Source organism: Cyanistes caeruleus, chromosome 2, assembly GCF_971803275.1.
Source record: "Cyanistes caeruleus chromosome 2, bCyaCae1.hap1.1, whole genome shotgun sequence".
Lineage (NCBI taxonomy): Eukaryota > Metazoa > Chordata > Aves > Passeriformes > Paridae > Cyanistes > Cyanistes caeruleus.
The window spans coordinates 93,059,840-93,082,512 of NC_141702.1; the positions used below are offsets into that span (position 1 = coordinate 93,059,840).

Here is a 22,673-nt window from a genome sequence, read left to right on the forward strand (position 1 = left end):
TCACAGATGCTAGACATTTTTGCTAGAATTTCATTCAAACAGAGTTGTTCTGGTAAACTGCTTATCATAAAAAAGGCAAGGCTCCTTCTGAAAAAGTTGCTGCAGAACCCTTTTTGCCAAAGACAAGAGGTCACCGTGAAATGTAAGCTCTTTTTCATAGTAAAAAAATTTTTTGCTAATGTTCAGTGGGAAAGACTCAGCGATGCCACTCAATCCATCTTCAGAATAACCAGCCAAACAAAACTCGAAGCAAAGGCTAGGCTGTGTCACAATATCAGAATTTTCTGAATGCTATTCTCATTGGTTTGATGAATGGGGAAAGCAGAGGAAATCTCTTTTCCTTTTCGTAGTTCTTTCCCTATGAGGAATAATTTCCCAAAGGAATTATTTAATCATAAATTACAGCTACCAACTCACTGAAGAGGGAAAAGAAACAAGTCAGTAATGAAGAATCAACTTTTTGGTCCCAGCAGGGAACTGAAAGGAACAGCTTTTTTCTATTACTATTTAGCCCATCCTTTGGTGTGATTCATTAGTACTTTCATGGCTCACCAGGATATTTTGGTCAGTATTTTAAGAACAGTCCAATCTGTTTTTATGTTGTTTTCGGAACTCATGCTGCATTTTCTTGCGGTTTCTAGCACTCTCCTAAATGCTGGAGGTGCTTGAGGTTCAAGACTGCACTTAGGGGATAAAAAGGTCACTGAGCCAAAAGGAATAGCTATAGTGAGCTTTTGTTCCCCACCAGAAACCACCTCAAAATTTTCATTAAAACAGAAGTTTGAATTTCTGAGCAGCTGCCAGCTCATGGGTATAAGCAGATTCAGCAGGGCAGGAGTGTTTTGCTAGAGAGGGTCTTGAGAGCTTGTTGTGCTGTGCCATGAACATGGAAAAAGGTCACAAGTGAAGTTTGTGGAAGGGAAACATTGGCAGGCTGGAAGGCTGGTCTGACAAGAGACTGTTTCACTGAAGTGTGATGTGTGCAGAAGAGTCTAGGGGTGGGATAAGGCCACTGTGTTTACTAACTTTGAAGGACTTCTGATTTTTAATTCAGAGGGCTAGAGAATTCTGTCACAACTGGCATATGTCCTGGAAAAAACTTGTCCAACCTGTGTTGATACAAACAGGTCCTGTCCCCAGCCAAAGCAAGTCAGCAAGCAAACAGCACGGGCAAAACAGGAAAGTTTGAGAATGAAGTCAGAGGTAGGGATTGCTGGGAATGGAAAAGCAACAGCTGAGAGGCAAGTAAACTACCTGAAATAAAGTCTAAAGCCTCCATAAGTTGACTATTCTCCCCCAAGCTATCTAAGCATCATATTCAAAGTGTTTCATAATCTTCTGAAACTTGGTGAGTTTGTACCTTGGTTAACAATTTTGACAGCAAATCTCACCATTTTAATGGCCCTTTTGTCCCATGTTGTCTTTCTCTCTAGGACAACAAAAGTGTAAGATCTGAATATGGAGAAGAACAAAGAGGAGAAAGTGAAATGAAGGATTTCAATAGATTGGAGAGAAGCAAACGTGATGGTCAGAAAAAAGGAAATGTGTGATGTGGAAGAAAAAAATGGCAGAAGTACAAGCTGTTGGACACATCAAGAGCATGCTGACACATGTCCTTATATGTCCAAGATTCACAGGTGTTGCTGGGGGCTTGACAGCTGAGAGCTGTGTTGGTAAACTTGCATTTGGAGAGGGATTAACCCAGGACACAGCAGTACCAGAGAGGAACACTCCCTCAGGCTGGCCTGTGCTGCCTCTAAGACCAATGCAGAAGCTGCCTTGGGATTTCATGACTGATTTGAGTCCTCATGGTTGCAAGAAAACTCTGTTCCTAAGCTGCTCCAGCTGCAAACTTTAATAGTAATTGTTGCATGCGTCTCATCAATGACATTTATCAGCCTGGAAAATTAAGAGATCAGGAAAACAGACAATGCCATGCTATTCTGGGTCTTCCCCCTTAACATGGAGGGTCACCAATGCCAGCCACAATGAATACAGGGAAGAAAATTTGGGCAGCTGCAACCAGACTGATTTTCACCCACTAAAAGTATTATGTTGGATACCACAAGAGCAGTTTACTTGAACTCATCACAGTTGGAAATAGATCTGTCCTTCAGGAAGCAAAACTACAACAAAAGAGTGGGGGCTTTGTTGCTTCTTTATCCTTGGCAGACTCTTACTGTTGGATGTTTTCAGGCACTCCAGAATAACCAATTTCTTTCATGTGGTGAAGCCTGGTACTAAGAGTTTCCTGTTCCCACTATAACCACTTGATTTGAATTAACTCTGATGGTTTTGCCTAAATTGTTTTAATTTTATTTTTTTTTCAGCAAAATGGTTGGACTATTTCCAAAGCAGAAGCTGTTGTTTGTGATTTTATGCTTACAAGATCCTTTCACAAGCAACTCCAAACCCCATGCTCTGGAGCAATGACCTGGTATTTGTCTGACACAGTCTTTACATCTGAAGAGTAAAAAACTTGTGTAAAAAATTACCCTAATTATGGGTAACTTGGGGTGTGGGAAAAAGAAACTGCAAAAGCAAAATCCTCTTTTAACAGGTCACACAAGGTCCATAGAAGTATCATTACAATTTCACATCCCCAGAACTCACCCATGTTTGGCATGTTCCTGCTTTTTCTGATATTCTGGTGGGAAAACACAAAGGACCCTGGTGAGGGTCTGTATCCAACTGACAGCTAGGTAGGAAAGAAAGAGATTTTACTTACCAGAAGGTAACACTGTGCTACACGCTCAACACCCTGTGCAGAAATGGATCAGATGTGTATTTAATGCCTTTTACAAACACCTGTAAAGCCAGTTCTGTAATTATGATATGAAGAAATTACTGGTATTTAATTCTCCCTGGTTCCAGGATATATTTCCAGCAACACAGGAGTTAAACAGGAAGCAACTGAGCTGAAAACAGGGACCAGTTGCTTGGATGCAAGACAATAAACTACAGAGGGAGATGTGGCTACACGGAGAGATCCCATGATCTGGACTTGGAGAGAGTGTCAGAGAGAAAAGAAAAGAAATAATAATGAATTGTAGCAGTTGGGTTTTTCAGACTTCATGCAATCATTAACTCATGAGATTAAGTTGACAAAGTCCAGGCAATGACAGTATAGGTAAAGAAAAGAGCACAGGGGAACATGTAGCCAGGTAAAGGAGAAAGAAATTCACTCTGGAGAAAGTCCCTGTTGGCCATGAAGCATCAACCTGCTCTGGTGCCCACCTTCAGACAGCTACTTCTGAGAATCTGCTGAGAAACTGAGCACAGCAGTGGAAGGTTACAGAGGCCATAGGTCAGACTCCTTTGCCAGCCACTGGAACAAGAAGGTTTCACATACTGCTTTAAGGGTCCTGAACAAGGAGCCTGAAGAACCTTTGAACTGCAGTACTAGTATAGATAAATGAACTACTGGTTGGCTGTCCTGGGAATGTCTACCCTGAATGTATAACTCTGTGTTAAGGGAATTTGATAGCATTAATTCTGGATTAACTGCTATCTCTTTTTTTTCACCCACAGCTGCAGAAGTAAAGTTCTGACCTCGGTGCACAGATGGAGTGAAGAACCTCACCAGTGGGCTCCTGGAGAATGCTGGTGTCTCTTCCCACAGTAAAGCTCTTCTCCTCCTCTTTCCCTGACCCAATGGTGAACTTTCTATTGGATTAACAGTACTTCAGTGGCATGTGGTTAATGGATTTGCACACATTGTCAAGAGAGGCATGTGCAAGTCAGTAGAAGAGAAGAACAGTATTGATGGGCTGATAATCTCTAAAAACAGGAAGGAAAGATTCATCTGTAAAAATACAATATGTTTGGAGCTGAACTCAGTAGAAGATTCTATTTTTACTTTATCACCTTTTATGGTTCCACAGGTAAAAGTCTGCTTTTTTTGCAGAAACACCTGCAAAAAATATTTGGATTCAATCACCATTTGTCCATGACTATTGAAAGAAGGTAGAGTGATGGAGAACAGTGTGGTAGGAACTATGGATTTATATGGAACATAATAGAGAGAACTGCATAATAACTGATTGGTTGGCTCAATAGCTGGCCAGGAAAAATAGAAAGGGGGAGAAGAGAATCTACTTAAGATTGGCCTAAAATTATTTTCAGTTATTCCTACCAAAATGGAAGAAAAAAAACTTACAAACTTGAGAATATCAGTCCAAAATAGAAGCCTGGAGCTGACTTCCAAACTACAGCTGCTGGGCAGAGCTGCAGCACTGCCAGTTCTTTGGCTTCTTGCCTAATGGTGACAAGAAAGAATTTATATCAAAACCCATTGCTAATACAAGTCATATTTTAAACATTTGATCAGCATTAAGCTTTGACTTCTCAAGAACTGACAAGTAATCCACGGTCTGTCCCAACAAACTTGGTGTCATTGAAAACATTCTAGGCTAATTATACCAACAATGTTACCAGCGTAATTTCTGTCATGCCAAGAGTTATATTAAAAAGAAACCCATACACCATTTGGAACAAGAAACATATGTAAATGATTTAGACATACACAATTGTTTGGGGGCGGTTTATTTCATTTTGTCATGTTTTTAATTATGAATCCACAGGAGATCAATGAAAGTATCAAAATCATCATAATGAAATATTTAACCTCCTAGCTGGCTCAAGCAACAGTCATGACAAGATGCTGCCACATCCAATCCCTGTGAAGAAACCAAATGGTAAACAGACACTACATTGCTTGTCAGGCTGCAGCCTCCTCCTCTCAAACCAAATGCCCATAGAGACAAGGCAGAATGAACTGGCTGTTATGATCATTTATATAAAATAACTGAATATTAAAATGAGAGATGATTGTGCTTTACAATTTGCAGTCACTTGTCCTTCAACTCAGCTTTTCACTTGAATATCAAAACCTTATTAAAAGCATTATTAAATGAGGTCTTGGACCACTCCAACATGAAAGACATCTTAAAATCCTTCACTTCTCAAGTAAGGAAGCTCAAAGCAGACAGACTGGCTCTAAAATTAATTTGTTTCAACTTATGTGGCACATGGGCTACTTCTAAGGGCTCCAACAAAACATCAGTACATTGTGTGGTTTTGAATTATTTTGACCCAATTCATCTTTTCCCAGGTCTTAAAAATAACAACACAGCATGCAATTTGGAGTTGGAAAATGAAAGCATCTGCCATTAACACTGACCCATTCTTCCCAGAGTTTTACTTGCCCCTTCCAAGTCTTGTCAAGGGCTGAGCCTGGGACAAGAGAATGCTGATATCCTGCATATTCTTTCCCACCCCTATTTCCTCATCCCCACTTATGTTCACTTGCCTTGTACTGTAAACAATTAACCAAACTGGTCTAGAAAAATTAAACTGGAGGACTGGAAATGGCCATGCAACAAAATGACAGTTTGCTTTTTTACCTGCTACGATAAAATCAAAAATTCAAGTAGAGTCTTAAGGAAGTAAGTACTTTAAGTAATGTGAATTACTGAATAAAGCTGCATTTATATAAAATAATGCTTCTAATCACTTCTTACTACTAAAGGTTTTCAATATTAATTCTGAAGTGGGACCTGCCTTTTAAAGGATGCTGTGCACCACATAAGCAGTGGATGGCACACATGCACACACACCTCTTTGTACCCATGTATGTCTTGAAGCACACTCTTGCTTTCTTGGAAAGGAATAGTGGTGAGACAGGACCAACCTGACAACAGTGTATGAATCGACACCACAGCAACAGTGACAGCTTCACACTGGCACACAGACAGTAGTCCAGTGGTACTACATCACTACATCAGTGATGCTGAAGTCACAGCATCACTCTCACAACAGAATACAGAGGAAAAGTTGTGGTTGTACACATTCACCAAGAGGCATTTTTGCTTTGGTAACAAACCCTCGCTTTAGTGTTCCTCATTATATCGAGCCTGTGGGGCAAGACTGCAGAGGAGCTGTGAGCCCAGGCTCAGCTCTGCAACAACTTTTCCATTCACACATGGGACAAAAATCATATCAGAAGACAAATCAGGGAAGGTCCAGGATATCCTAATTGAAAGCATCTCTGAGACTGCTTGGCAAATGTGTGTTCTTGCTCTCTCTTCTGACAAGAGAGCACATTCCTGGAGGCTTTGGCAAGTTCAGTGTCCCTGTACAGACACCACTACCATCACCATATTTACAACACACACATACTCCCAGGGCAGATTACCCCCTTCCCAGTACCAAGGAGATGGTACTTCTCACCCAGGATTCACACAGCACTGACCTGGTCCTGACTAACACTTGCCCTTGACTGTCATTAACTTCAAAGAAGACTTGAGGCACACTGTTGGGGCATTTCAATCTGGACATGTAGGTTTTTAGAAGCCTTTGTCCATGTACTGAGCCTTTCCTTATTGTAGGACTGGCACCTTTAGGAGCCTCTTGTTCTGTGGGGCAGCACCTGGATGTCTTCTACTGTCTTTACCTTCTCTGTACTTTCGGCTTTCTCCATCTTTTCAGTAATGCCCAGTGCTAATCTTCCTTTGTTCCAATGTGACCAAAGGATGGCTCTTCTCCTCTTAACTTGGTCATTGTGCTGCAGATTCTTCATGAGGAAAAGCGGAGAAGTGAGTGAAGTGCTGCAGGTGGGTGCTAAAAGGGCACCAGGTACCCTGTTGGACTCCCATTCAATGCAGTGTCTTCCTCAGTGTGTGATTGCTTGGATTTCATTTCCATCAGACGCTTCCCTCAGCCCCTCTCTTTCCCTCCACACTGAGGGTGGAGACCTGTAGGAACAGGAGGGCTCTGCCCAGGGGTCCTGGGCAGGTAAAAGGAGACAAGAGACAAAAAATAACAAAAGGATATTGAGAAATCTCTAAATAACAAGGAAACAAGCAACAAATGCATTGTCATGGCCTGAAGCCCACAAAACAGGGCTTTCAGTAACCAGAAGCACTGGGAATATTCATAGGTGTCCTGGTTTAGGGCAAATTTGGGACCCCCAAATGGGGTCCCTCCAGAAAACAAATTCAAGCAGCCCCTCCCCCAGCTGATTTGGGAAAAAAACCTGTTTATTTAACAGAATTTGAATAATATTAAACAATAAAACCTCTCGCTGTTTGATGAGATGGCAAGTCCAGGAAAAAGTCCTTTTCATGTGGTGTAGCTCGGCTCGCTCAGGTTCTTATCAGTCCCTCCAGGGCTGGAAAGTGCCAAGGTCCAGGCCCTGGTGGGCCACAGGCATGAGCTCCCAGAGATTGTCTGGGTTTTCTGTCCAGGGCAGGTTTGAACAGATCCAAGAAAAAGGGAAAAAAAAAAACAGTCCAGGGAGCTTCTCTGCCTCAGCTAGCTACAACCTAACTAAAAGCAAAGGAGAGCTCTGTCCCACTGTCTGTCCATGCTGCAGACACCACAGTCCAGGAGCAGGATGCGGAGCAGCGAGTGTTTTTCCTCAACACAAACTGCACGCTTCTTCTTCCCCCCTTCGCTCTCAGAGCCAGTCTTAAAGGTGCAGAACTTAATATGCAACATAAACAAGGTGACTGGGGATACAAGCATCATAAAGTCACTGCAGGACAATAGGCTGCAAAAAAAACTTTCGTAAACATTGATACTTACCTCTATTTTGATATTTTTGGGTCCTTATGTCTGAGCTGATTTGTTCATTCTGAATTCAGCTGTTGGCCAGTCAAGCAAAAGGAGGAGAGAAAACCATGGTCCTGTAAAAAAAGAGAAACTACATTCCCAGTTTTTCCAATGCAACAGAGGCAGTAGGATTCAGTGCAGAAGTATACTACTAATACCCAGTACCAAATCAGCACTCAAATATCTTCAGTTAAAGTACTTTTATTATTTTTAAAAAGGGGTGGAGAGTATGATTTTAATTTCCAGGATCCACTCAAGTTCAGAACAAACATCTTCTCAGTAAAAGATAATGTTAAAGTTCTGTCTTGTTCAACAGTCTCATCTAGAGTGAAAAATACCTTTCTCATGCACATCTCTATGTTTGTTCTCCACCTGGCACTACACAAGATTTAAAAACTCTTTCCAAGTTCATTGTGCATATTGTATGACAGGTGTTTGCAGGGAAAACCAAAATAACTTCATATGTGTCAACCCTTCCCATAAGCACTTACACCACATCAGCTTCAGATGATGTTGAGTTTTATATTCTGCCAAGGCACAGATGGACAGAGCACACCTGCAGTCTTTAGTGGGTATGCTTTTTGAATATCTTGGGACAGCTTTGGTTCATTTGTGTCTGGTTCTTATGTCTAAGATAGCCTCAGGATCTTAAGCAAATGCCTATTAAACCATCTCTTCAGGTAGCAAGTGATGAGTGCCAATGTACATTAGATTGTGGGATATTATATCACAAAGATTTACATATTAACTCCAGACTTGAGTTATATTATATTGGAGTAGTACTTAGAGTCATGCTGCATGACTTACCTGAAATTGCCAAGGTGAAATTTGAATTGAGACTCCTAATTAATTAACTTTCTACATTTTTAAATCAATTGCAAGTTTGAAAAAATCAAGGCAAGGTAAGATTTTATGAAATAACTGTTTAAAATAGTCTCTGGGGTTTTGTGCTTCATTTCTGATGACTAGGCCCAAAACTAGATTTTTACCTGGTCTTCACATCAACATTTTTATCTGATCATCTTCCATCAGTTGCTATGTGTTACTTACATACTTGCACGCACTTTGTTTCAACACTTCCATCAAAATCTTCCATCACTGGGAGACTATTTCTCTTTTATTGGTGTTCCAATCCAAATCAATGTCCCAGGAAGAGATCCAGCTCACACTCTCTGTGTCCCCATTTCTGCTCCTCACAGAAGCCATATAACATTAAGTCTTCAAATGCTCAGCATTTGCACTGAGTACATTTGAATGGATACTGTGATATACAGTTCCCTGCACAGCACATCACATTGATTTTGTCAGCAGTTACTTCTGATGCCAAGCAGAGAGCTGACTGATCTAAGCTCCATATCATAGAAACTTGATGTCCCTTTTCATTCTTGCATTTGAATGACTTCTACTTCTGGATCAGCCTGGCACGTCTTTGGGCATCCCCAGATCAAGTCTTTCAGTTCTGTACTAAAATGAGGCAGCCTCTCTCTCTTCAGGACTTGCCACCACAGTGTGGGATAGAATTATTTCCTTTGATGATCTTCTTGTAGGAAATTCCCAGTCAGTAAGATGTGAAACAACAAAAACAAGACAATGAAAATATAACTACATTCACCTTTAGCCAAATAACCTCTAGACTCATAACGAGTCAACGATCTCCTGGTACAGCAAAAAGGAAGTTAATAAATGAGGGCCATTGAAAGGATCAATAACAGAATATAGGGAAGAGAATGGTGTTAGTCATCACTTTGATGTTGAAATATTCTTATACTTTTCTCTAACGCTTCCAAGAAACACCTATTTTGCTGGTACTGAAGACCATGCAGAAGCCATCTGCATTATGAAAGACTTTATAAACAGAAGCCTGAAATAGTTCTCTTCTCATCACCTTTCATTCATGAGAAAACCATAGGACAGAAGCATTTGTGTGTTTCATCACAGCCATCAGCTGTATATTGCTGTAGTCAGGGAAGTTTGCCCTTGCCTCTAGTCTGTCAGTGTGTTCCATTTATCCCACATAGGGTCACTTCAGCTTATTTCTTGCTTTTCATCTCCTTTCCTTACTTGAAACTAAAGCAAAGTGACAGGTACATAGATACTAAACAGCATGACTGAGCTGGATCTCCAAAGGACTCAGACATTCTGACAGTGTTTTTTTAATTGAGTCATCTTCTTTGAAGATGCAGCCACCTGAGAATAAGCCTTTGATTTCACCATGTGTGTTCTTGGAGGTGGCACAGCCTTTGCTTCTATATAGCCCTAAGCAAGAACCCACATATAGTGATGCTGCAGGAAATTATATTTGTGACTCACAGCTTTTCCACAGCCTCCAAAACACTTCACAGTTTGGTGACCTCAGATGGGCACAGCACTTGGTTTGGAAATGGGGTTTTTGGACCTGGGACAATACTCTCTGGCTAGGACTTCTCCAAATGGCCCGGAGGTCAGGTACAATACCAGGTGGCTAATGGGGAGTCTCATTCTGAATTATGGGGCTCTCCCACATCAGAACATGTAAGGTTCAGGAGTTGGATTTAAAATCCTTGATACTCTTCATACTTTCCATAAAGAAAGCTTTCAGAAGAGTTTTTGGCAAAGTTTAAAAAAAAAAAAAATCCTATAATGATACCAGCCACTTGAGGTAGAGAAAAAGCATCATTGCTGTGGTTACACAGCTCCCTAAATTCCTGCAGACTGTGGCTAGGAAGAACTGCACAGTTGCTTATTTGTCCCTAAGACTTAGCTCCTCACTTGCAATTAGAAGCTATTTTTAGAAACTTCCTACACAAAGGCAAATGAAGAACTCAAAAAAACCAAAAAATAATTATCATCCCACTTACCTGTGCCATTTAAGCCTTCCATAAGTCTGTTCGCCCCTTACCATGGAGGTAAGCCATAGGTGAGTTTGGGATGCCTTTGGAGATTTGATAAGGTGGGAAAATGGAGAAGAAGTGCCATTTCTCAAGTAGATTCAAGCAAGACCAAATATTTGTTGCTATAAATTGAGGTACAGCAATTGATTTCAGTCAGTAGCCAACAGTCATGGGGTAAAAGTTGCCACTGTTGTCCAGTCCAGGACCCACCTGCCATTATTCCTGAGGCCTGTACTGAGCTGAAAACAGAGGAATGCAAGATAGGGGATGAGGAAGAAAAATATAACACACAATCGTTTGCATTATATCACACATGCTTGTGCTGACTTCAGAGTCACTTAATGAAGCCTTGGCTGATAGGTCTGTGACCCCAGCAATAGCTCTCCTCCAGTATGAGGCACAATGCTGAGCCCTTTACACCACAGGCTCTTTCATATGTGTATAATGGTTCTAAGTTGAATAGGCCCCCAACAGACATTAAAAAGCACTTGATAATTAAAGTACAAATGATGCTCCACATTCCTCCACTTCACAGTCCTACACTGCCCATTCTGCCAGCCATAAGCTTAGTTCCCAGCTCATGCTTATGAGTCCCATATCTCTATTTTTCAGCATACTGCTCACATTAATTTTACAAGATCTCTGTATAGGTCTGAAAGCTGGCCTATGTTGAATCACATTAATAGGCCAACAGCACATACAGCTCAATTTTTTTTAAGCTCAGACATGTGTTTCTGTGTCTGTTTGCCCTCTTACCCTCTTCATTTCTTAATATGCTGCAATTAAATGAATGAGTGAGACTTCCATATTCCCAGCTCTGCAATTTTAACTGCAGGACTTCACTACACTGACTTCACCAGCTTGCTCTATTGCCTGGTCATAAAGGTCTGCTCATGAATCCAATCTGAAACCCTGGTAGTTTGTTCCTTACCACTTTCACTTATATGATCTATAAAATCACAAATGTAAATGAAAAAGAAAAAAAAATTTAAAAAGCAGCTGTTTTGAGACCTTTGAAATATCTGAAATGTATCTTACAAGGAGCAAATGCTTTTTGCAGAAAAACCTAGAAACCCGAACAGACATTTGGCAGTCTTCTGTCAACTAGCCAGGCACTGGCGAAGCACGTACAAGGAATACCCATCTGAGCAGAATTTCATTTACTAGTAAACTTTGTTTTTACTAAGGAGGAAAAAGAGAACCTGAGAAAGAGTTAAGAATTTCCTTGTCTCATTACTGCTGACCTTCCATTAGTCACTGAAAATGAAACAGCTTGTAATGGGATCTTGTGGTTTCCATGGCTCTAGAAAAGCCATTTTTACAAGGTTGCTGCTTGATGACTCTGATGAGTCACACCTCATGAAAAAAAAAAAGGCAGATTTGAGAGCAGCCAGTTCCAGCAGTCAGGGAGATATGAATGGTCCCCAGACTCCTGTGTCAGGGAGGAGCACTGTCAAAGTCTTGGGAACAGGTCCACCCTGGTTTCAGAGGGCCAGCACAGCACTGTTGGGGATGCTGCCAATACATGCTCACTCAGTGCCAGGGAGCACAAGTGGAGCCATGTTCACAGAAATGTTGAGGAGGAACAGAGAGGCAGCTTCTCAGCAAACACTTGGATTTTTGCAAGCAGTTGTATCAGACAGCATAACAGCCATCATAAAATTAGGCTTTTCTCTCTCTTATTATGGTTTACTAGCACCCACAGTAAATTATTGACACATAGAATCATTTAAGGTAGAAAAGACTTCTAAGAAGAAGTACAGCCATTAAGCCATTAAGCCATGTCTAAAGCATGTCCCTAAGCACCAATCTACATTTCTTTTAAATACCTCCAGGGATGGTGACTCAACCACTTCCCTGGGCAGCTTTTTCCAATGCCTGACCCTTCACCAGCTTCATTGCCCAAATGAAGGCATTGCCCAAACCTTCATTGCCCAGTGCCTCATACACAGAAAAAATAAAGCATCCAGAAGAAAGTAAAAAGGGCAAAAAGCAACTCCCCCTGTTTCCACCATGACTAAAATAATTTCAGAACCATCATATTACCTTAAAGGTTTTGGATAACCTACATACAAGCTATTTTGCATGTACTGCACACATTAACTGATGTGATAATGTTCACTTGCAGTTGCTCTATGTTCAGTGTACCTACCTGCAATATTTACTAATAATTTCTTTTTAGGAGGAACTTAATACAGTAATACTCCAATGATATATGTGAAAGAGGCCTTGAGCTATTTAATATTACAGAATATTTAAAATACTTTTATACAAATCAGCCACTTGAATTCAAACAATTTCTGTGATGACTGCAGCAGAAATAATATTCCTCCAACTTCAAGAATGGCAATAAGAAAATATGAGGAACTACAGACTGGTCAACTTCACCTTAGTCTCTAGGAAGATGATGGAGGCAACTGTCCTGAAAAGCATTTCCAAACACCTGGAGGGTAAGAAAGTGATTGGCAACAGCTGGCATGGATTTACAAAGGAATAATCTTGTTTAATCAACCTAAGTAACCTTCTACAATGTCGTACATTTCCGTTGTATGTCTGAATTCAGTTTGGCACTCCTTGCTCATGCAAGGTTTCCTGCCACTTTTGCTTGATTTCCTGTGCTTTCAGATGGTCCTTTCCTGAGCACTCATCACTCCTGGACTTCTTTTCTCTCTGCAGCCATATTCCATAGGATTCTTCTAAGCAAATCATTGAAAGGATTTTTATGAATGAATATTATGAGATCACTTAAAGAATCATTGGCAAAGGTATAAGCAACAGCACAACAAATTTTGTTGGCAAGATTCACTCTGCCACTTACTAAATGGCTAAGGCACACTGAGGAAAAGCAACTAACTAAAATCCCTAGTCAATCAATCCAAACCAAAATAAACCAAAAACTGTGTGCGAGTGTGTAAGAGTGTGTGTAAGAGTGTGTGTGTGTGTGTGTGTTTGTGAAAAAGGAATAGAAAGGGTAAGGATAAAAGGAATATGGTCAGAAAGTCCTGGTATCACTTAACAGCATTTCAATTTAGCAGCACTTAACATTTACCTTAACTTAAACTTAACACTTCAACAATGGAATAATATAGGATGTACTGTATCACGACAGCAACTTAGTTACAGGCCTAACTTACTTATATATCTGAAGTACTTAAGGATCTAAGAGAGCAATGTTTCTCCCATATTTGATGTAGCATACGCACATCAGTTGCATGCACACAGACGTAAGGAGCCTGTACAGGGTACCTCTAAAAAATATTTCTCAAAGGTAGTGAAATACTTTGGAAACCTTTGCATCTTTTGACTTTTTTCAACTAAGAGTCAAGACTCAAGGAGTGGGCTCCAGGATCTGTCCTTGTCTGGCAATCCTCTGAGTGCAGTAAACCTGAGAGGCCCCACTCAGAGGGAGGTTGCTGGTCACAGCCCTTTGCTGTCCAGGAGAGCTCAAAGGGTCTCCTTTTGGACGCAGTTAATAAGACCACATGAGAGTGGGCTTTAGTCATAACTGTGCTTCATCCTGGCTGCACTTCAGCTCAGAAATTTTCTTTGAAAGTGTGAGAACAAGAATGTTATGCCATTCAGGCAAAAAACAAATAAACAAACAAATTTCCAAGGCTGCTCATAAAATAAAAAAGCAGGGGCTGGTTAGAGAGCACAAGTTCTGGAAGCAGAAAGTGTTTCTGATAAGCTCAAGAGGACCTGACCCCAGGTGCTCTTTGTCAAGGTCAAGGCCTAATGAGCATTACTTTGATCACACTGTGGTGTGAAAAATAGGGGGGGGAGGTGTATTTTGCTCTCCTGAAATCCAGGGCTGTGATCCTGCTTTTTGGCTGCTCCCTCCTCTTAGCTTCGTCAACTCCACAGCCCCATGGTCACTGCAGCCATGGCTGCCTCTGGCCCTCGTGTCACCAGCCAGCTCTTCCTTGTTCATAGAATCAGGTACAGCAAAGAACCTTTTCTTTTCACTTTTTGATCACTTGTTTGTACAGCATTATATCTTTGCTCAATACTGCTCTGCATTGATGGAAATCTCCCTGTGAACATTGTTTGAAGTTTGCAGCATTGACAGTGAAAGCTGTTCTCAGCAGGCATGAGTGCCAGGAAGCCACATGCTGCTCCACTTTGTTTCCTTACTGTAGCAGCATAACTCTTAAAAATCAGACTTTTGGCACAAATAACGATAATCACACTGACAGGATATTCTATCATCAGTGTTTAAAATGTGATATTTAGTGAAAACTGTGTTGGATGTATCTTTATAATTATTCACACAAAAAAAAAATCAGATAGAAGCGTTAAGGCACCAATTCATAAAAACACTGTATATTCCCTTTGAGCTCTTTTTTATACCAACCTGAGTTTGGCAAAATATTAGCATGCATTAGCATGCATGTTTGGCAAAAGTTAGCATGCTCAAGCCCTCTGTCTAATGTAAGGTTAATTCTCATAGAAGTTAAAACTAATGCTTTACCATCCTCCTTATTCTCTACAGTGAGATTCTAAACACTCTTTAAAATATCACCTCTGCAGCACTGTCAACAGAAAGCAATAATTTTGGCTGCCCAAACTGAAATACCTAAGAGAGCCTTTGTTTCCAAGGATAGGTGTTTAAAACTCTTTGAACACAAGACAGTTTTAAAGGCACCTAAACTGGAATTCCAAAAAAACAAAGGCAAGGAAAATCATTAATTGGCTAGTAAAAGCAGTCTGTAACTTAAGAATTGCCTGATTTTTAATGGTTGAAAATTGGAATCTTAATGTTATACTAATGTTATACATGTTTTTACATTTTCAGTAGAAACAGATGGAATGATGTTGCTCATGTAATGCCAACACATTGTTGTTACATAGTCTTTATTAAAATTGCTCCAAGACAAAAAAAAAACTGTATGCACAAAGGTAAGGGGTGAGGAAAGTTGGCAACTGCATTGGATATTCAGGCTTGAGTCCTTTAACTCTGAGCCAACCCTGTGCTTCATTGAGAAATCCCCACAGCTTCATTAAGGGTGAAGTGGAAGGGAAGCTGGGTGCAGGGTACTGAGTGAACTGTGTCCATGAGACTCTTGTCCTGCCAAAAGCAGTGGAGACACACAAATAAAAAGGAACAACAGAAGGGGTAACATGTACAAAATTAAGAAAACCAAGCTTCCCAAATTAAAGCAGCAGAGAGGAGTACAAGAAGAATGAGATTTAAAGGACATTATTGAATTGAGAATTATCATCATCTTATCTTTAAATCCAGGAAAAGCCCCAAACTTTCCTTCCCTATCTTGCTTAGAAATTAATCCCAGTTCTGACAAATGGGATGCAGAGCAGATAGGCACCTGTGTGTGTGCATACATATATAAATGTATCTTGAATACGTGCTTCTACAGTATGATCCACAGCCACTGAATTAGATGGAACCATTCCCATTTGGATTCAATGGGTTTTGTATCAGGTCCCCAAACTCTGTGATTTAGCTTTGAAATAAAAAGAAAGGGACAATAAGATGCTAGATTAGTTCTCATTCTGAAAAATCTGAGCTGATCTGCTGAAGGGGGGGGGGGGGGGGCAGGGGGGGGAAGGAGGGCAAAAAAAAGCCAGACCAAAAAACCAAAATAACATCCCTCCAACTTTTAATCTTCCAGTCATGTAAATGCCTTCAATTAACTAACATTGATTTCCCTTTGCTTATATTGAGAATTTTTTATGCCCCAAAAGGAAGTAGTAAAAACATTTCCATGATAACCATAAAGATCAATGAAAAGAAAATAAAGTTTTCCGTTTCATTACCTTTTCTGTGTGGTAATCAATTACAGAAGAACAGTACAGGTTCAATTAAGCAACTAAATAAAAAGGAATTAAGAGCCACAGGGGATCTTTATTTTACTTATGTTCAAGTAGAGTCCAACTCCAGGCCTCACTGACTTGTTTGTACTGTATAAAGGGGTTTAATTTCTGTGAACCAGTCCGTCAGCATTAGCTGATCATAATTAGGAAAATGGGGTTAGAGAAAACATAGGTACTGAAAATAGCTTTTGCCAAGTGTAACCTTCCCTTCTCTCTGCTTCTTTCCAAATGGGATTATCCTGAGCTCTCAGCACATAGCAAAGTAAAAATGAACCTTCAGCAAAACAAAGGTTTTTGCTTTGAAACATAAGATACAACTCAGGAAAACATGGAATGCTCTGCCCCAGATGATCAAGTGCCCGAGCACATGCTCACCTTTAAGCACTTGCTTAGATGTTCCACTGACTTCAGGTTTAGCATATGCTTAAAAAAGCTCCCTGTGTCCTACAGAATTTCAAGTTCATACTAAGTGGTGAGAGATTCATTTAAAAAGGAAATATAATTCTTTTTTAGAACTTGAAAAAAATAGCTGTGGGTTTGGTTTTGGATTTCTTATTTTGAAGTCTGGATTTTTATTTTAGGCAAATAACTCATGACTTCATTATAGACAGTTAGTTTCACATGGGCAGAAACAAAGCTCCTGGAGACATGCAGTGTTAAATTTGTGCAGAAAGCTGAATGGAAAATTTCAGAGGAACTGGCACCTATGGGATGCTTTGCCAATGGAAAGCAGTTTTGTGGGGATCTGGGATTACATATACATGTATGCCAGTGCATACACACACACACAAAAATTATCATAGGAAAATTAGGCACTTTACTTCAGGCAATAGCTGAAATTTTAGGGATTCAAATGCAGCCATTGCTTCATCCACAACTTTTACACACACTGGCTGGGACTCATCACCTCTAACCCCTGAAGCCTCACAGTCATCTGTCCCAGGCTACGCCAGCTGTATGAGTGGGTGACTTGGGGTGGCACCAAGAAGGGAAAGTGGACTATATCTCTGGCACTGCATGACACAGCACAGGGACCAAAATGCCTTTCAATCTCTGCAGTCTGGTCTTGAACATGTAATACACCTCCTCATCTTCATCAGGGACCTGTGGCATCCCTGTTCAACCATGGTTCATTATACCCCTCTGCAGCAGGGACCCGCAGGGCTCAACATGCCTGCAGCCAGCCCTCCTTCCCACCCTCTCTGGCCATAAGTTAAAGAAGAGCCAAAGGCAAGAAAGCATTTCCATGCTTGATATGGCAGCTGATGGTCCACCAAGCATTCAATTGGGCCATATAGAAAAAAAAGAGAGATTGTACCATCACGTTTCATGAACAGTCAGTATAATCATACATCCGACCAAGAGCTGCACCTACAAAGGGCACAATTTGAGAAAAAAAATCACTCTCAGAAATCTTTTTGCAAAATGATAGCTTGGTATTGCTCATAAATTAAGCCACTCCGTTTCACTGCCAAAATATTCAACAAATTTCTTTTTTGGGCTGCTCATTTTTCATTCCTTCAGGCTACATTTAACTACGTAATCTCCCTATAAATCCTGACTCCTGCATTCACAATGCAGTGGGGGTCTTCCCTACAAATTCTTAGAATCGGTGCATTCCTGATGCATGACAGTCCTTCAACTTCTTCCCTTTTGAAAGGAAAAAAAGTGGAAATCAATCCTTCTTCAAGTTTATCAGAAGAGCAGCCAAACACTGATGTTATACAGTAAAATCTTGAACTAGGAACTAGGCAGCTATTTTAATCTGTGGGCTTATTTCACATCTGTCAAGGACAGTATATTTAGAACTGGACAAGCTATTTCTTCACTGCACCTCTGATATAAAAAATTGTCCAAGCACAGCAATTCTCTGATGGAGTCTTACGCACTTTGGCAAACCTTTGTGAAAGAGTTTAGATAACACACCAGCTATCAACAGGGCCAGGATTTAAAAACAGTAAATAAATGTCTATGACATATAGAACTGGAGCTCTACATCACAGAACAACACAAACAGACCATCACTGCTGTTCAATCAAGCATGGCTATTTAATCATACCTTCTAGGCACCATCAGATTTGAGTGAATCACTCAGATCAAGGCAACAAAATAAGACAATCTCCTTTGTCACTGCTTATCCTCCCAGAGTAAAGCATATGTGAATGTGACATAAGTGATGACCTCTGAGCAACTGACAGCAAACAGATCAGGAAAGCTCTCCTGAGCCAGAAAGAAGGAGGAGCTTCTTTAAGGTACCCCTTCCCAGCCATGCCACCAGGCAGTACTGCAGCTGGCTGCCAGCCTTTTCAGAAGTGCATAGCCTTTGAGCATCAAAAAAAGCAGAAGGATTTTTAGAATGACCTTGCTTCCAAACTAGCCACCCTTACCACAGCACAAAGGTGATAAAAGCTAGCAAAGGCTTATAATCCAGGCTTTTTGGCGAGTTGATAAAATAGGAATGGAGTAGACGTGAAAACAGGATCCTTAGTGAGTGTTGGCAGCATAAAGAGTCTGCAGCATCTGCAGAAATGACTGGGGATTGTCCATTTAGGGCAGTAAGTAGTCATTCCATGCCGCACTTCTTGGCTAGAAACACTAAAACCAGTGTGGATTTAGCCACCAGAAAAAACGGCTGCTGCAGCATTTCATTGCAAGCAGTTTTCTTTTTTTAATCAGCCATTTGGATAATAAAAGTATTAAAAATGAAAGCATTACTGTCCAGCATGTTGTAAGATACCAGAAACCTTACCCATCGGTCTCACCCAGCCTCCCATATACCTTGTCTCACCAGCTGGAGCTGTGGGCTACAGCCGGAGGAGGAGATGCTTGTGCTATGAACAGCAAAGGTCTTTACAGCCTGTGCACTATGCAGGGACTACAGCTTATTTGCTGCAGCTTGGGTACAGAGCTGCCTTTAATGTCAAGGCAAAACACAGACACTTGGCACTGTATTACCGTCCCCATTCTCACTAAGAACTGAAGAGCTTGGATTTGGGACCTCTCATAACCAAAACTCTAGAGCCTAAGAGCCATTTGTACTTGCATCCTATTAATAGGCAATGAGAGGAAGCATCACCCTCTGCACTCATGCAGACTGTCTGTCCTTTGAACAACTTCTCAGAATGCTTTGATAAGCATTAGAGTAGTAATAAAATACTGAAGCACAATGCAGTCTGAACCAATCGCCACCAAACAGGAGTCTACACGGACTTCCATGTATTTCCTACTTCTCTGCTCTTCTACTTTTTTATGCTTTAAGGGAAGAAGAAAAAAAAAAAGCTAAGTTAGGAGTTACTGTCTGGGATATGCCAGAAGACAAACTGCCTAGTAAGGCTGAAATTAAATGACCTGTTCATTCACCACACAACCACCCACGGACTGCTCCAGACCCACCCATCACAACTCTTCAGGGTACCCCTCTCTAAGTGCTGTACAGAGAGAATTGCAGAGAGACCACTGCAGGTAACCATCTGTCAAAAAATGCAGGAGCATTAAAACAAACAACCCCCCCAGAAAAAACCTTACACCTCCTGCTCTCATCATAAGCCATAGATGCTTAACAAATCCCAGAGGAAAATGCCTTTACGATCCTCAGAAGCTTGTGTTTCTCCAGGGTACTGAGGATAACAAAAAACCCACCTGCTACCCTGAGGTGAGGAGTAAATTCCACCCTGATCCAACCATCAATGTCACTGGGAGAATGACAATCTAACAGGCTGTCAAAAGACCTCCCTTGACTTCCCCATGCAGTCTCATCCCCGGGCTTGCCCTGGAGGGGAGAGCAGTATTGCCCCTTGCCTCATCTGATGTAGAACAAGCTTCAGCCCTGGACTGCCTTGGGGCTATTCAGCAGAGCCTGGCATTGGCCTCTTGGAGGGCTGCAATGCAAACCTGCACTTCTGCTGCTGATTTAATATTTCACTCCTCTGCTCCCTCTCCTTTTCCTACACACCAGCTCCATTCCTCCCATGCATTTCTCACTTTCCAGCTCAGTCTTCCTTTATCTCCTTCCCATCTTGCAATTCACCCTCTTTACCTAGACAGATCACAGCTACATAGTCATGGGAGTCATCCTTCACCTTCTTTATGGAAATGCAACACAAAGTGTCATCTACATTTCAGTGACATATTTTACTGCAGCTGAAAACTGCAGTCTCAAGATCAAGAGCTTTGGTCCTAACCACTTCCTCCAAAACCCACCCAACCTTAAGTTGTTTTAAAAATAATATTTCACTGGCAAGAGGTATGATGCAAGCTAGCAAAATACCATTTCCTCCATTAATGCCTGTGGAGTTATAACGTTCTTGCCATAATCTGCCTGCAGATGTACCATAGGTATTGAGAAAGAGCTCAGAGACTCAAAAGCATCAGGAAATGACCACTTTCTGGGGTACAGAGTCAGCTTGTTTTGTACAAACTGTCTGGCTCACTAAGACAGTCTTGTCTTAGACTTGCCAGCCAAGCAATATGAGCTACTGATGTACGTCTGGAAAATATTTATGATAAAAATTATGGTTTCAAAAAGAATAGCAAGTAAGTAGCTGATCCAGCTGGCATGCAAATTGTGCATAATGTTTATCAGAACAAATATGTTCATCAGCACTACCACCTAGTCCTTCTGGAGAACAGTAGGTACTCCTGGATCTTTGTGACCATTAAGCAGTTGGGTTTCCTGCAGCCCTGATAATAAATTTATTGCTGTCTTCTGTAAAACAGGAGAGTGCATTTAACTATCTATCATACTGTCTGTCAGAAGAGCAAATCTGAGATTTTTTTCCATCTCAGAATGCATCGGGGCAAGTGAGGCACTTGAAGCCTTGGACTTTAACTGATATTTCATCCAGACACTGCAACACTTTGTGAGTCCATCAAGGCCCTGGCACTGGTAGAAGAATGCTCAGCAAAATCACCACAGAGCAACTGGGCATCATTTGAAAGTAAGTCCCATCTCTGACATCCCTCCTCTGCCTAAGCAAGCTCTACACACTGCAGCAGCCAAATTGCACTGCAAAAGGGACTTTCCCAGAGCAAAACTTTTGCAAGTGAGCTAAGTTTTTGTGTGCAGGTGCAAAATGGCTGGAGGCAATCAGAGGGGTCAGACAGGCCCCAAGACAGGGAGGTTTTGCAAGGACATGGCATGAAAACTGCTGAAACTGCTCTTCTACAGACAGGAGGAAGAGAAGGGAGGCCCACCTCTGACAGGTGTGCAGAGGGCAAGGCTGGGTTAAAAATAAAGCAGTGCCACCAGGACATTTTGGCTCCACATGTCCTGCACCTCTGTCTGTGCCACCAGGTATCCCTTGCACTATCTGGATCTCCCTATAGCCCCTTTCTGGGGCAAGTCCTCTGCTGCCTATGAGCACTGCTGAGCTTCCACTGCTCCCAGGTCTCTGCCATCTAAACAGGCCACCTGTTTTCACAAAACTCAAGGTGAAGCATGGACAGAGACTCTCCAACTAATTAAAGTTAGAAAATGTATGTTTATTAATTACAATGCCAGGCACATGGGGAGTAACCTCCCAAAGACATGTGCAAAATTCACAGAGCTTCTGCTCTCTTTGTATCCACAAAAACCTTACATATTCATATAATTACCCAATATGCCTATACATATGCATTATCTAACCCTGCCTATGCCCACTGCATATTAAAATGAGTTGAAAGTCCTTTCATGCTTATGCAGTCCTTTCTTCAAAATGGGTCAGTGGGTTTTGAAATGGGTCAGTGGTCTTCTAAGATGAAGGCAGGAACGTCTTCCTCACATTAAATTTTTCACCTTTGTCTTCTTGGCAGACTCTCTGGTCCCTTGGCCATAGACCAAACTCCCCAACCTGGTTCTGGCTGGTTTTGGGGCCCAGGTGTAGTTACGGTTTCTTCATCTTTACAATACCCTATCCTCCCCATCCTGCTTCTACAAATACAACAAAGTCAAGCAAATGATACATTGTCTTAGCTCTAACTAGCTCCATCTGCTAATAATTAACCCTTCTACATTGCTTCTACTCTTCTTACTAAACTCTTATTACATATTGCTTCTATCCTCCTAGCTAAAGTCTTAATTCTTTGGTTCCTTTAAACCTTTGATTCAAAGGAATTTATTATTTTTATCTTGAGAGTGGTCAGAAGGCAGATGTGTTTCCCTGGGAAACAAGGCTAAGAACAGACCCGTAGTCTTCCATGTCTTTTGAGCAAAATAATTAATCTGGGAACTGCTGCGTTAGAGCACACCTTAATGTTGCTGAGGGAGGAGAAACCAGCTCCCAGTCACCTTCCACATTACTGTGGAAAGGTTAAAGACAACATTTAGTGAGATCTAAATCAATCAGGATCTGCGTTAGCATCAGTCCCTTTAGAAAC

General features: G+C 41.2%; 1 long non-coding RNA gene across 1 annotated transcript; it reads right to left on the bottom strand.

Annotated features, from left to right (window-relative positions):
* Positions 1 to 4,529: 4,529 nt before the first annotated feature.
* Positions 4,530 to 10,723, bottom strand: LOC111927611 (uncharacterized). The gene is made up of 5 exons (XR_015283621.1): positions 10,695 to 10,723; positions 10,452 to 10,606; positions 8,665 to 9,151; positions 7,588 to 7,688; positions 4,530 to 6,787 (listed from the first exon to the last, which is right to left on the bottom strand). It is a non-coding gene; the product is annotated as an uncharacterized LOC111927611 (long non-coding RNA).
* Between the last annotated feature and the right edge of the window lie 11,950 nt (positions 10,724 to 22,673).